This window comes from Agelaius phoeniceus, chromosome 3, assembly GCF_051311805.1.
Source record: "Agelaius phoeniceus isolate bAgePho1 chromosome 3, bAgePho1.hap1, whole genome shotgun sequence".
NCBI classification, from domain to species: Eukaryota; Metazoa; Chordata; class Aves; order Passeriformes; family Icteridae; genus Agelaius; species Agelaius phoeniceus.
The window spans coordinates 93,439,983-93,453,279 of record NC_135267.1 but is presented as its reverse complement, the minus strand read 5'-3'; the positions used below and the strand labels follow the sequence as shown (position 1 = coordinate 93,453,279).

Here is a 13,297-nt window from a genome sequence, read left to right as displayed (position 1 = left end):
ACCTTAGTCATTAATTGATGCTTATAAGTGTCCAGAAAACAGTGCTGCTTCAGAAAAAATACCAGAAGCAATGGGATTCTGAAAGCTGACACTATTTTGTGGGTCATTTCACTTCCAGCCTGAAGAGCTACATCCACTCCCATCATTTTCTGATTAAGGAATGACGACTGGCCAGACACTGTCTGAAAGAGTTGCATATTTCTGTCAACACTTTGAAGAAGCCCATCAGGCAGGGGAGTCACCACCCAGCTCATGGGTACCAGCAAGGAGATGTGGTATCTGAGAACCACCAGTGACAGCTCTCCTCAGCTGTCATTCCTTTGGCATATCTGTACTCATATCTGAGACTACTCCTACTTGCTAAGATAATTTGGGGATTCTTTTATTTTCCAGTGAAATTTTTATCTCTAGTTATCAGTTTTCACATTCAGGGATAAATATCATTTTAAAAATTTAAAAGGGAAATTAGCACACCGCTTATTCCTAATCTTAGGAAGTAAGAAAATAAATAATGGGATAAAATACAGTGATGAACATAATTAAAGGGTAAACAAAAAGTCATTAAAAAACCAAGTGTCAAGTGCTCTAAATTTTTTCTTAGCATAACATCAATACACCTTTTTAATTCAATCTGCTACAGGGCACATCTGATTACATGTTTTTCAGTATAGGTGTGCTTTTTCACTAAGCATATGAAAAATAAATAGAAATTAAGATCCACAGTTTCTATTTATGTTGTGCTTTTCTTCTCTCTCCCCTCCCTATGTTTGAACAGACACAATGGATTGCAATTGCAATCCATTAATCTAAAGGCAGAGGGGTTTATCTTAGCAGTCTGCAAGCAGTGAATGTCCTGCAGGGCTGTGGCACAGAGGGTAAAGAGAGCAGAGCTGCACAGGCAGCCTCCACTGGCAATGGCATTGCCAGGAAGAGCTCAGCAGCATCAACACATTTGTTTCCAATTGCAGCTCAGTTTAGGTTGGCCTGAAGGGCTTTCAGCTTACTGTGCAGAGAAAAATAGGCTATTTTCTGATTTTTAGTGTTTGACAACAGCAGCTAGATAATTGAGCAGCAACAACTCATAATTCTGATTAATGTTAACGGTTAGTGAAATTTTAGCTTGTAGGGAGGCTGATGGCAAATGTGCAAGTGAAAATCCACTACCTGAAGACCTGTTTGAAGGACAGAAGCCAAAAGGAATAACAAAATCTTTACTAACACTCTGACCTTCCCCGCCAGCACTGTGGAGAGCCTGCCTCCCTGCCCCAGAGGAGAAATGGAAAGCAGAAAGCAAAGCCTCTCTCCTTCCCTGCTAGTGCCATGAGGAAATGGACAGGCAGCTGGCTCCATTCCTTGTCACAAGGGCAGTGACCACTCTCAGATCATGTGTCTTGCCTTCCCCTGTCAGGGCAGTTTTACAGTGATTATAAAGGATTGATAGATGTTGAGTCATTTCTCTTGAACAGAGTGAAGAGCAATTCTGTAAATTCCTGTATTTTTCACTCAGAAAAATCATGTGAAAAAGTCATTGCTACATTACAGAACACATCAGGGGAAAAAAGTACTTGCTGCCTTATCATCCATGCACATCATCCCCAGTGGTGTGGGTGTGCATGCACTGCTGCACTGGCAGGCCCTGCCTTCAAGCAATAGGCAGCTCTGCAGGGGCAGAGCCTGGCCCAACACCAGGCACTTTGTGCTCTCTCATTACCAAAACACTCCAACAGCCAAAACTGTCTTGCAAAACAACCATGCCAGAACTCTCATTGCTGCAAAGATGCATTTTGCTTATTTTAGAGCAACCTGGTAGTTTAGAATCTCATTCCTCTATACTTCCCCTGTACGTTTACACAGAAGAATACATATTTGATTACAAAAAGCTGCACAAACACTTAAGTGTGAGGGAGAATAACCCTGGGAAAACCATTATTAAGCCAGATGACAGAAGAAATATATTAGTTCTGTATTATCTACAACACAACACACAGTTTGTAACTAACAATTTGTTGTGTTTAAACTTGTCCAGCAGATACACCCTACACAGTCCCTCGTTCACCCTTCCCCAAGGGAAGAAAAGGAACCTCTTACAGTGCATTCAGAAAGTTGTGCTGCCCTCCAATTTAGTAAGAAAATCTGTGAGGAGGGAAGGAAGGAGGCAGGGGAAGAGTTTAAGGGGAAATGGCTACTACAAATCGATGTCTTTTATATCTGCATGCTTCCTAACTTTTCTTTTTCTTACCAATGCTTATATCTACCTGCAGTCTTTCCCTGCAGTCCCTTTGTACTGTAAACCCTGTACTTTACTCAGGGTTTACACAAATGGAGAGGTTGCTGTAGAACATGCTGACCTGCTGCACCATAAGTAGAACAGCATTACATAAATATCTCATTTTAAGCTTCCATGCAGCTTTTAAGATTATTCCCATTTCTAATCACAGAAAATCCACACAGAAGTTCAAAATCCCTGGTTTGGAGTCTATTAGCACATAAAAGTAACCATGGGTACTCATGACAGCCTAACTCAACTCAAAGGAACACCCTTGTAGTAGAGTTTCTTAACAGCTCTTGAACAGAGGACATATTTATTCTACAAGTGTAAGGAGGGCAGAAAAGCTGAAAAATGTGGCACCAATATACAACAAAATTATCTTAACTCACACACAGAAAAAGAAAACTCAGCAGTTACTTGGTGGTAAATAAGCCAAAGGTGTGCTAATAAAGAAAGCAGCAAAATATTTTGCAAGGAGAAAAGGATGTTGAATTGAGTAGATTTGAGGGTAGTAATTGGTCATGTCCCTCCAGGCTGTGTTAGAGGGATGGCCAGCAATGGTGCCCCTGAAGACCCATGAAATTTACAGACAAGAAGATTAGACCTGTGAAAAATGCTTAGTACCAAAAAAATGCAGGCTAGGTGAGTATTTAAAAATAAAACATTAACTTAGGGGGCCAAAAGTCAATCACTGCCAGAGCTTCAAAGGAGATATTTGAAGGTGACGGAGCAGTGATTTCTAGGCAGACTATCAGAGAGGAAGATGGGAACACCACAGGCCAGGCTTTGCCAACCATCCCTAGGCTGGGGCTGGCTAGACCTCCCTTAAGGACAACAAAGGAAGATACTTCATGCTGTCAGAAGAAAAAGTTATGCATGTAACATGGGGAAGAGAACTCCATGTCATCAGAATCTCAAAACATTTGGGGTGTGTTAGAAGTACATAAATATTGAGAGAATGTTATATAGTAAAAATTATTTGCATGCACACCCCCACACCTGACATGACTAAACATACATTCCTAGCCTTCCCCTCCCAAGGCAAAGACGTCAGTCTTAAACATATTTTGGTGTCTCTATCTTTCTATTTCTCTTTTGATTTCAAACTAAAACTTACATGCAATTAAACATGCTGCTTTCACAAACAAAGCATACTTTGTATGTGTCTTCCCCAAAGTGCATTACTGTTAGTCCAGGTTTAAATTACCTTATCCACAGCTAGCAAGCTGCTTCATTTACACAACTTATCTTCATTTTAACTCACTAAGTGAACATTAGAGAATTGGATAAAATATGCAAATGGTGCCATTTAAATCCCTACAGTAATGCAAACACAAACATAATAGCTAAAGTATTTAAAAGTGACATTTACTTACAGAGAATACCTTTTAAATCCAATAACCATTTTGTTAGTTTTCTTGAAGTGGTAATCTCCAGAACAATCAAAAGAGATCTGACAACCATTCCCTTGAAAAATACACCACATTACAAAGTTTTTATTCTGGTAACTTCAGAAGACCTCTAAAAGAAGCATTTTAACCAGTTAAGAATCATTCAGGAGGTCTCATTCCTTGAGACTTCCACATACTGCTCTTACTTGCACATGTAATTTTAAACATATTTAAATTTTGAAGAAAGTGCAAGTAAAGCATCCGTTTAACTGCTGCTCTGTCCAGGACCTTTCTTCAACATGTGCCTGAATTTCCTCCTGAAGTAAGGTAATACTGCAAGGTGCATGCTATGCATTATTTTTTTTCCCTCTCTTAGGCATTGATCTTGGAACATTTAATCTAGAATGAGGTGAAAGGTAAAAAAAAATTTTAAAAAAAGGAAAAGTTAATTTGCTTGCAATGGCAAAGTAAATACAATTAATATATGAGGATTTTGTGTTTTATTTCAGGCAACATTCCAATGTCTCTGTGAGTTTCAAAGCATTCAAGGGTTAAGCGTGTGACCATCATAGGGTTTTGAATTGGGCAATTACAGAGACAACACAGCAAAAGTTTAAAAAGCAATAATGCAGTTTTCATCTTGCATCCTGACACCAGAAACCCCTTAGGCTCTGTACAGGGAGGGTGCTCTTCTGTGGACACGTGTGAAAAATCTTGTCCAGGCAGCATTATGCTGGTGCTGGGCTTCCTTAATTCATTTGTTTTTAATACTCTCTACATGGCCTTAAACCATTGATTTTTTTCTGCTGCATAATAAAAAGATGTCAGGTGCAGCTCTGCAAATTCTTCCTTGTGGGTGAGTTCTCACGATTCCTGTTTTGTCACTTCAAGCTGACACTGACTTGAACAGAGCTACACAGAGTGCATAAATAAAGCACACCTGTAAGTCTTTGCAAGACTGGGTCCTACAGGAATAATTTGTTTTAAATCACAGAAACATCTCCCATAAACATGACTTTGAAGGCTGAGCCACTCATATTTGCACCTGAAATAAAGAAATAACCAGAGATACTTGGAATACCATTTGCAAAGTTTTCTTAGGAGACTAAGCCTTATTCTGTTAAACTCCATTTCTCACAGCCTAGCAATTTTGCTGGCTGTTGGTAAAGCTTTTTAAGCTCTATAAGAGACTCTCTCACCTCACCAGCTTAACCTGATGTTTAGAGACCCTGACAAATGCAGATCCTTTAAAATATTTAAGCTGATGTTGGCTGCAGGCAAGTCTTGTTGCATTACCACAAAAATGTTTAATGAGAAATTAAGTCCATTTGGTTTACAAAGCATTAATGAGAATATTCATATGCAGGAACACTCAGCTTTACAAATATGACCTGAATTCTCATTCACTTCATAACTGTTAGCATGTTTCCCAGCAAAGATTGAGTGTGAAGTTTCCTACCAAAAAACTGAGAAGTGTTTAAAGTACTTTTCTTCTCTTGCTTTCAACACAAAAAACAAGTCGAGTCCATATGTCAAGGGCCGGTAACTGCAGAATACTGAATAAATCATTTTGAATTCACTCTTCCAAGGAAGCTCATGTTTTCAAAGAGATTCATTTATTTAAAATGAAATTTTAATCTAAATCATAATATTTCCTTCTAATGGAAAAAGTTTCATTACTGGTGGACTGCTGTGTTTAGTTTTCTTCCAGCTGTATCTAGGAAAGAAAGAAACCCTGCCTATAACCACCTGTTTGCAGTCAAGTGCAAAACTACCAGTGAGCTGCCTTTGATCAGAATGGAAATGGGAGAGCTTCCAGATGACCCAAGAGCCAAAAGACTGGCTATAGCATTAAGTTCAAACCAGCACCCCAAACATTTTGCTGACAGTAGAAGCCTAGATATTATTGCCAAGACAACCTAGAGTTAAGTACCTGTAGCTCAGCTACTGGGTGGCAGAGGGCTGTGTCCCCAGCTGACAGATGGAGCTGGGCAGGAGGCACTCCTGCCTCCTCCCATGAGGATCTGCAGAGCTCCCTGAAGCTGTTCTGAACTCACCTCCCCTCAGGGGCCCAATTCACTCCTGATATTCACAATACACCTACCATGTGCTGATGGTATCTAGGCTCAGCAGCACAACAGGCAGGCTATATACTCCTTTGAAAACACAGCTAGAAGAGGGATCTATTAATAGCACTGTCACTCTCTGCTTATAAAATGGTAGAGGTCAGGCTCTTTGCCAGGGAGACCAACATATCTTGCCTCTCAGAGGAGTGCTCCAGCTGTCTGCTACCAGGCTGCCACCAGGCAGAAAATAAATGAGAGTCAAAGAGTGAATATGCAAGAAAAAAACAAGTCTGTGGCTAGGGCATTACTCAGAGAGGTGCAGATATTCCAGTCCAGATTTCTGCACCAGGAATTGTGCCCTAAACAATCATTAGACAAAATGCATAAGTAACACCATAAACAAAATAATTCTTTTTTCCCCACTTATTTTCTTTACTTCTCCCAGCTCTTACACTGGATGTGACAGACAACACAGAGAAATTCAGTGGGAATTACATACTCCCTACTGACCACAAGCTAGCAGAAAAGCAGAAAGGATGAATTACACTATTAAGCTGCAACTCAATAAAATCTGTCAAGAAACCTCATTGACTTGGGTTCAAGCACTCCCAACTGCTTTGTAGAGAATTAGGATCCAGCCTAAGGGCAGGGAAAAACAAAGCCCCTACAAGCTGCTCTAGGGTTAGCCCTATCAAACTCCACACATCCCAAGGGATGTGGATGCTAAAGGTGCGACAAGACCTCAGTAATTATCTCACATCTTCAGGTAAAACACTGCAGGATTTATGATAGGCAGTTGTCATCACCAGATGGGGAATGGTGGGAATGGAGGCACAAGCACACAAATTCCAGCCATGAAACTGAGTGTACCTTAGGGACAGGGATCTAGCACCTCTCCAGCCAAAGGGACACCACCAAGTACTGTACCAAGTACACCACATACATCACAGTAAAACTGAACAGTAAAACTGAACAATAATTTCCATTGTCCATGAAGCTGATGACTTTTTGATTCTAGAATAATGCACCTGAGGTCCTTACCTCAGGTGCATTATTCTAGAATCAAAAAGGCATCAGCTCCATGGACAATGGAATTATTGTCCCCAACACAAACAATGAGGAAAAAGAATGAGTAACCTTTTAACTGAAGTATAATTTATACCTATGAGTTGTACCTTGATAGCTAATCAAAGTCTTTGCTTGCCAAGGAGACTTTTAGATTTCACTGAGGGATTAGTCCTGAAAATTCTTATGAAAGTTTAAAGAACAAAGTAGCTAAAATAGTAAATGTAAGTAATTGATGGATATGTTCCCAAATAATGCTGGGAGGCACAGGGTTCCTTTGGATGATTCACCCTTATGGGCTGGCAAGAACTTTGGTAATGGGCTATGACTTTTAATGGAGTCAATGAAGGAACAGTGAAAGAAAACTGTACAATAGAACACAGAAACATAATTATAAATTTAACAGGATTTAGTAATATTCTCCTTAAGAAGAAACCTAAAACTACTGTAGTTAGGGGTCATAAAGTGAAAGGATTTATATGCTTTAATTTTACTCAAAATAGAAATAGAACTTGGAGTGCTAAAACAAATCAGTGTAAGTATTATACCACTCCCAGCTGCAATGCCATGTGAAACTCCATTGGCCTCACTGCACCAAGGACACAACAGAAGCCCACATAGGAGCCCTAGATCCACCAGCAGTGCAACAGTGGGAAATAGGAAATCAGACCTCTGATACTGGGAATGGGACCTACTGGATATGCAGAGCAATGCCTACAAATGGCTTCCTAAAGGATGGCTTGGTTCCTGTTTCCAAGCAGTATTAATGCCTCCCCTTAAGGAACTCTGGAGAGGCACTACAACCACAAGGAAGACTTGTGGGCCACACAAGGGCCAGGAGAGTTCAGGACAATCCACAATGAACTCCTTTGATTTTGGGAAGCAAAAGATTATGGTTCACTCCATGCCCCCTGTGTGCTGCCTTGCACTATGGAATTCATATTAACAAGCTAAAGCAATTATTAGAAGAAATGGTGAACAATACTATTAAAATATCAAATAGCACATCCTATGAGCTCCGACAGACATGAATGGTGGCTGTACAGAATTGCATGGCCTCAGATTACCTGCTTGCTAGCCAGGGAGGAATCTGTGCTATTTTAGGATAGGAGTCTTGCACTTACATCAGTGATGGGTTTGAAGCCCAAGAGACAGATAGAAAGAGCAGTAGAAGATTAGCAGAAAGAGGAACATTCTTCTTGGTGAGATTGGCTTACTTCATGGCTACCAAATTGGAGACTGCTACAAAACGTAGTCATGGAAGTCATTGTATTAATTGTAGAACTTGCTTATATTATGATTCAGTGTTAGAGATGTTGTAACACTTTGTGCTGGAAAATGAAGTATTGAGACTTATCTGAAAGAGACAGTCTCAAGAAAAGGGGAGACTTGACAAACACAGAGAATAGAAACTTTCAGTTCCTTTGAAGTCATAAAATAGAGCTTAAAGACTAGCTAGAAAATCAGATTAAAGAATATAAAAGTAGACACACAGGATGCTAAATGTAGTTGGAAGCAGTGGATAAACAGATCATGAGGAACCTAAGTGGTTTTTGTGGCAAAGGTATATAACAAGAAACAGTGCATGCCCTAAGAGAAGTTCAAGGCAAGGTCATTTGCAAAACTGGGGGCTCAGTAAATATGACTACTTTAGACCCATTCAGATGACCCTCTAGAACCATCAAAAGACTTCCAGGAAGGGGCAGAGGCATGTAAATTAGTTCCATGAAAAGGCATGTTTATGTATTAGCTAGGAAGTACATTGTAATGAATGTGTATGACCACAATGGATTAAATACTGTTGTAAAGTTTCGCAACACACATTCAATTAGAGGAAAAATCCTCCAAATGTGTCCAGTAATAAAGAATCCCTACTTTCTAATACTTCAAATTGTGTTAGAGAGTTTATAATCTGGACTATTTCTATATCAGAGGGCCCAGCTCAAAATTTGGAACTCTGCATACCTCAACCAGAGGCTGCATAGGCAACATTTTCCCACACAAATAAACCCTTTGCAACAAATCTCATCCCTTGCCATCTCTTCTCTCTGAAGCAGATACCAGCTTTTCCTCTGCATGTGACTGCACATATCAAACTGTTTGTGCTACAGTTAGTGAAAAACTGTTAAATATGTGTCATTTATTGCCTTCACCACAACAAGAATAAAGTACTGTATTTTCTCCCTTATCTTAGAAAGCTGATTTAAATTCCACAGGTGTAAGCACAAGCTATTTAGCCATTCTGCTAATCTTAGTATGCCAGGTACATCAGAAAAAATGTGGATTCATCTGCATGTGTGAATTCAGATGTTTAAAATACACTCATCACCATGCACTTAACAGCTACTTTTTCCAGCATGCCTCTGTCAAAGGAGTGCACAAAATGCAGTCACTACAACAGAACCTATTTATTTTCCTCATTAAACCATTTTTGCTTGGAGACAAGGTAATAAAATTGAATAGCCCTCTAAAATTTGCTAGGTAACAGAAAGACTGTTTAATCTTTGCAGACTCCTTTGTGAAGAGTTTGATAATTCTTTTGCATTTTTATATCCCTTTGTACACATGCATGTCCAAGGGCACTGTTAGTATCCACAGACCACACAGCAGTTTCACCAAACCATGAAATACCTTTGCTTCACTGGGCTGTACAGTTCTATAGACAAACAGAAATCAAGATGTCAAAGACTTTCACTAGGGTGCATCAGAGGTACAAATTTGTTTGTGACCAGAATAATGTTCAAAGACTCAAAGTCAGTGAAGACTTGGGTCTTCAAATTTAAACCAAAATCAACAAAATGTACTTCAATGAATCTCTGAAATAAAGGCATGTAATTAATGAAACACAGAAATACAGAGATGATGCATAAATTTGGCAGGAAACTTAAGGAATGTCAAAGTATCTGCTTAAGGAGAGCATAGCATTACATATTCCTCCAAACTGCACATGCACAAAGTTTGAAGAGTTAGATTTTTGACATTATTCCAAGCAGAGTAATTCACTCACCTCTCCTGAGCTCACATTTCTTAGAAAATGCACTTTGCAGTTCTGGGAAATGACTAGTTATAAAGTACAGCCAAGGCATTGAGATGTCCAGGCAAAGCTGGGATCACTTAAGATTATACAGCACCTTCCACAATAAAGAACTTCTCTACACTCTCCAGCCTCTTGTCAAAAACCCTTCAAACACCAGCAGAGTTAAATCGCCTCTGATGTAGAGTACAATACACATTTATCGACCCAAATCCATCTAAGTGAGAATGAACATAAATTTAATTAAGCAAAGTGAAGCAAAATATTTACTTCTGTTGAAGTAGCACCCTTAAATAATGATCTTTTTTCTCATTTGTAAACAAAGAATAGACACACACCCCTAACTACCACCAGGAACATGGTTCACTCCAGATAAAAACTTAAGTGGAAAATGTCAGTTCCTGTGAAGTCAGTAGCAACAGAGGCTAGAGCTACACAAACCAGTAAGTTTTAAACATAGAGCAAGAAATTATTCCAATGCAAAGGTAGAACTTGAGAAAGAAATGCTGTAGTTACAGCCAAAAATATAAATCTATATGTATGGGGAAAAAACAGTAAAAAAAAATGGGACAAAAACCAGGTGCATACTCAAGGAAAAGGAAATGGTCAAAGTGCCAGGGAAAAATCATCAGTTAAGGTGTCATGGAAAGTTAAGTAGAAAATGTACCATAAATCTTCTTATCCTGCTACAACACTGAGCTGTTTATCTCTCCAGTTGTCTAAAGGTATTCTTTTTGTTAGAAAGACAGAACAAATAATGATTGATAAAGTAACAATTTTGCATTTATCCTCACGAAAAGCTCCAAGATGGTGAATCAACAAAACTAGTTTTAACTGTTAAGTAAAAATGTAGGCCAGAAAAGACAGAAAATAGGTTAAAGACCATTAAGGATATCAGCAGCATTCTAGCCAGTGTGCCTTGATGAAATTCTCTGAAAGGTATTCAAGGAAGCGTCTGGTTTACACATTGGGTCACCAGTTCTTGTTTTTCATGTTTTCTGCTTCTTGAGATTTCAACAGACTGTAAAAAGCAAACAAACTCATTTTCTTTATTCAAAAGTGGAGGTAACCAACAAGAATAAAAAAATTTCATCCAGCTTGGGAACTGCTTAGCAAATTCCTGGTGGTACTTGGGAACACACTATAAAATAGTTTGTGCTCACCTCATCCCTAGGACCAAGGGCTAGCCAGCTAAGAAATAGCATTCAAAGAGGTAAGGAAGTTTCAAAGAATTAAATAGAATCATCAACAGCAAACTGGCTTATTTTCACTGAAAAATCTCAAGAAAAAACTAAACCTGTCAGTTAAAGTCTAACCAACAATCTAAAGAATGTCATGGTAAGACAGCTTTTAAACTGCTTGAATTATTCACCAAATGTTAAACAAAGCACTTAAAGTGCTTCAATATTCAATAACTGCCACCCTTCAGCAACAGGATGCAAGTACCTCCCTGGGCTGAAAGCTCCACACCTGGGAGAGAATCAGACAGCACAAAATCCCTCCATCCTACTGCAGTTTTGCCCTGAGGCAGTAAAGATGACAAAAAAAGCAAGTGCATGCATGTACTGACAACATCCCACCACACTAAAAGCACACATGAGGCTCTGGACATCAAGCCATGGGTGATGCTGGATGGAGGTGGAACATTTGTCCTTGACCCCAGCCTCACCTGGAAGGCAGTAGGCAGCCACTGCTCTCAGCGATTGATTTTCCACCATCTTGCAGATGGCATTTTCCTTCACTGACAAATGGCTTTTCCCAGTCACAAGCCATCAGCCCCATGGGTATCACTCAGCCTGGGGAGCTGCAAGCAGAGCAATATCCAACACTTTCTGCCTTCACACTGCAGCAAATCTCTGCCTCCAAGAGCCCCTTCCCTTTCCACAGACAGTTTCCTTCAGAAGGAAGGATGGGGGGTAGAGCATCCATCAGCTCCTGGCTTAGACCAAAAGCCAAGAAGCAATGAAAAGGTACCTGAATTTCAGGTGTACCCTCACCAGCGATTTGACACTTTGCCCTGAAGCAGACTAGAAATGCTGAGCCATTTTAAGGAGTAGTCTCCCATTCTCCCCTACCTCTTACCTAAACTTCATAATTCTCAGTTATGAGCCCATACAGTGGCAGACCAGAGCCATATGCATAGAATTCATGAATACCAAAAAGCCAAATGTAATTATGTGGGGTCAAGCATGTTGACAACATCCTGGAACATTTTCTGTTTACAATGCTAATGTTTTGTTTGACAGGACCACTGCAGAGATTGATAATGATGATCCATCATTACAGTACTGTTTATTAATGCTCAGTGAGAATTAATGTGAAGTTGAGTGGGCATAAAATGATACTTTCTCATTTCTACTTGCATGCACAGTTACCATTAGTAATGCTAAGCTGCCTTCACTTGTGTCTCATCTTTTTCTACAAACTAAATATCCTCTAGTCCCACAACAGCAGCCCACTCCAGCCTCTTCTTGTGACCATCTGGCAATTCTATGATTGTCTCAGTCTCCAGTCTATCCTGTACAGTGAGAACTAAGATGAATTTATTTGCTCCTAAAGGAAAAAGCCAGACCGTATTTTCTTTTATTGTCAGCAAGGTTTTGTTCATCAGTTTCAGATAAGGATCTGGGTTATATGCTTGTTTTCATTCCAAGTACCTTTTGCACCAAGCATCCTCTTCTCTACCCCTAAATTTGCCGAACAAAATATTTTCAAAATGCAAGGTTTGAATAATCAGAAAGATTTCTTGACCTTTCACAGTTACAGAGACCATGCTACAATTAACTGCTATTTCAAGAGAAAAAAACATTGAATAATTGTATGTTTGTACTTATTTTTCTATATGTATTCACACAAATGTTCTGCATGTTTTGTGAGGTTTGTGGATGCAGGGGTAGGGTTCATCAAGAAGAGCACACATTTAGCAAAGCACCAGGATAAAAATATATTAATTTACCACTAACTTAGTCTGGAGATAGGATTTAGCAGAGTGAACTTGACAGATATTTCTTTCCATTTGAATGTTAGTTCAATTTCCAGAGCACATGCATTAAAGGATTTCCATTTTATAGTTAAAACCAATGTTTTGCACATTAAGAACTCTTCACTCTAAAAACCTAATACCACATGCAAGATACAATGATTTTCTCATCTTATACACTGGGCAGAATAAGTACAAAATTATGACCTGGCTGAAGAGTTTTCATCTTCTAAACCTTCCTGCATGTTCACTCTTACTATGCTTTCACAATCTATTGATATTTTTACTTGCATGTTTATTGAGAAGTAATTATCAAACCATCAAAAAATACAGTGCAAACTAAACTACAGTCCTTAACATTAAGGCTGCCAGTTAAATCCTCTTACAAATACATGCATGGTACTAGCTTGGCAGCTAAGCTAGGAGGTATCACTGTTAAGCTCCAATTTTCCTTAAAGAGCAAACATACAAACGTTCTTCTCAGCAGCTCAG

General features: G+C 39.3%; 1 protein-coding gene across 2 annotated transcripts in view; it reads right to left on the bottom strand.

Moving 5' to 3' along the window:
• Positions 1-13,297, bottom strand: part of HHAT (hedgehog acyltransferase) — a 147,575-nt gene that overhangs the window by 74,018 nt on the left and 60,260 nt on the right. The gene's annotated exons all lie outside the window — the stretch shown is intronic.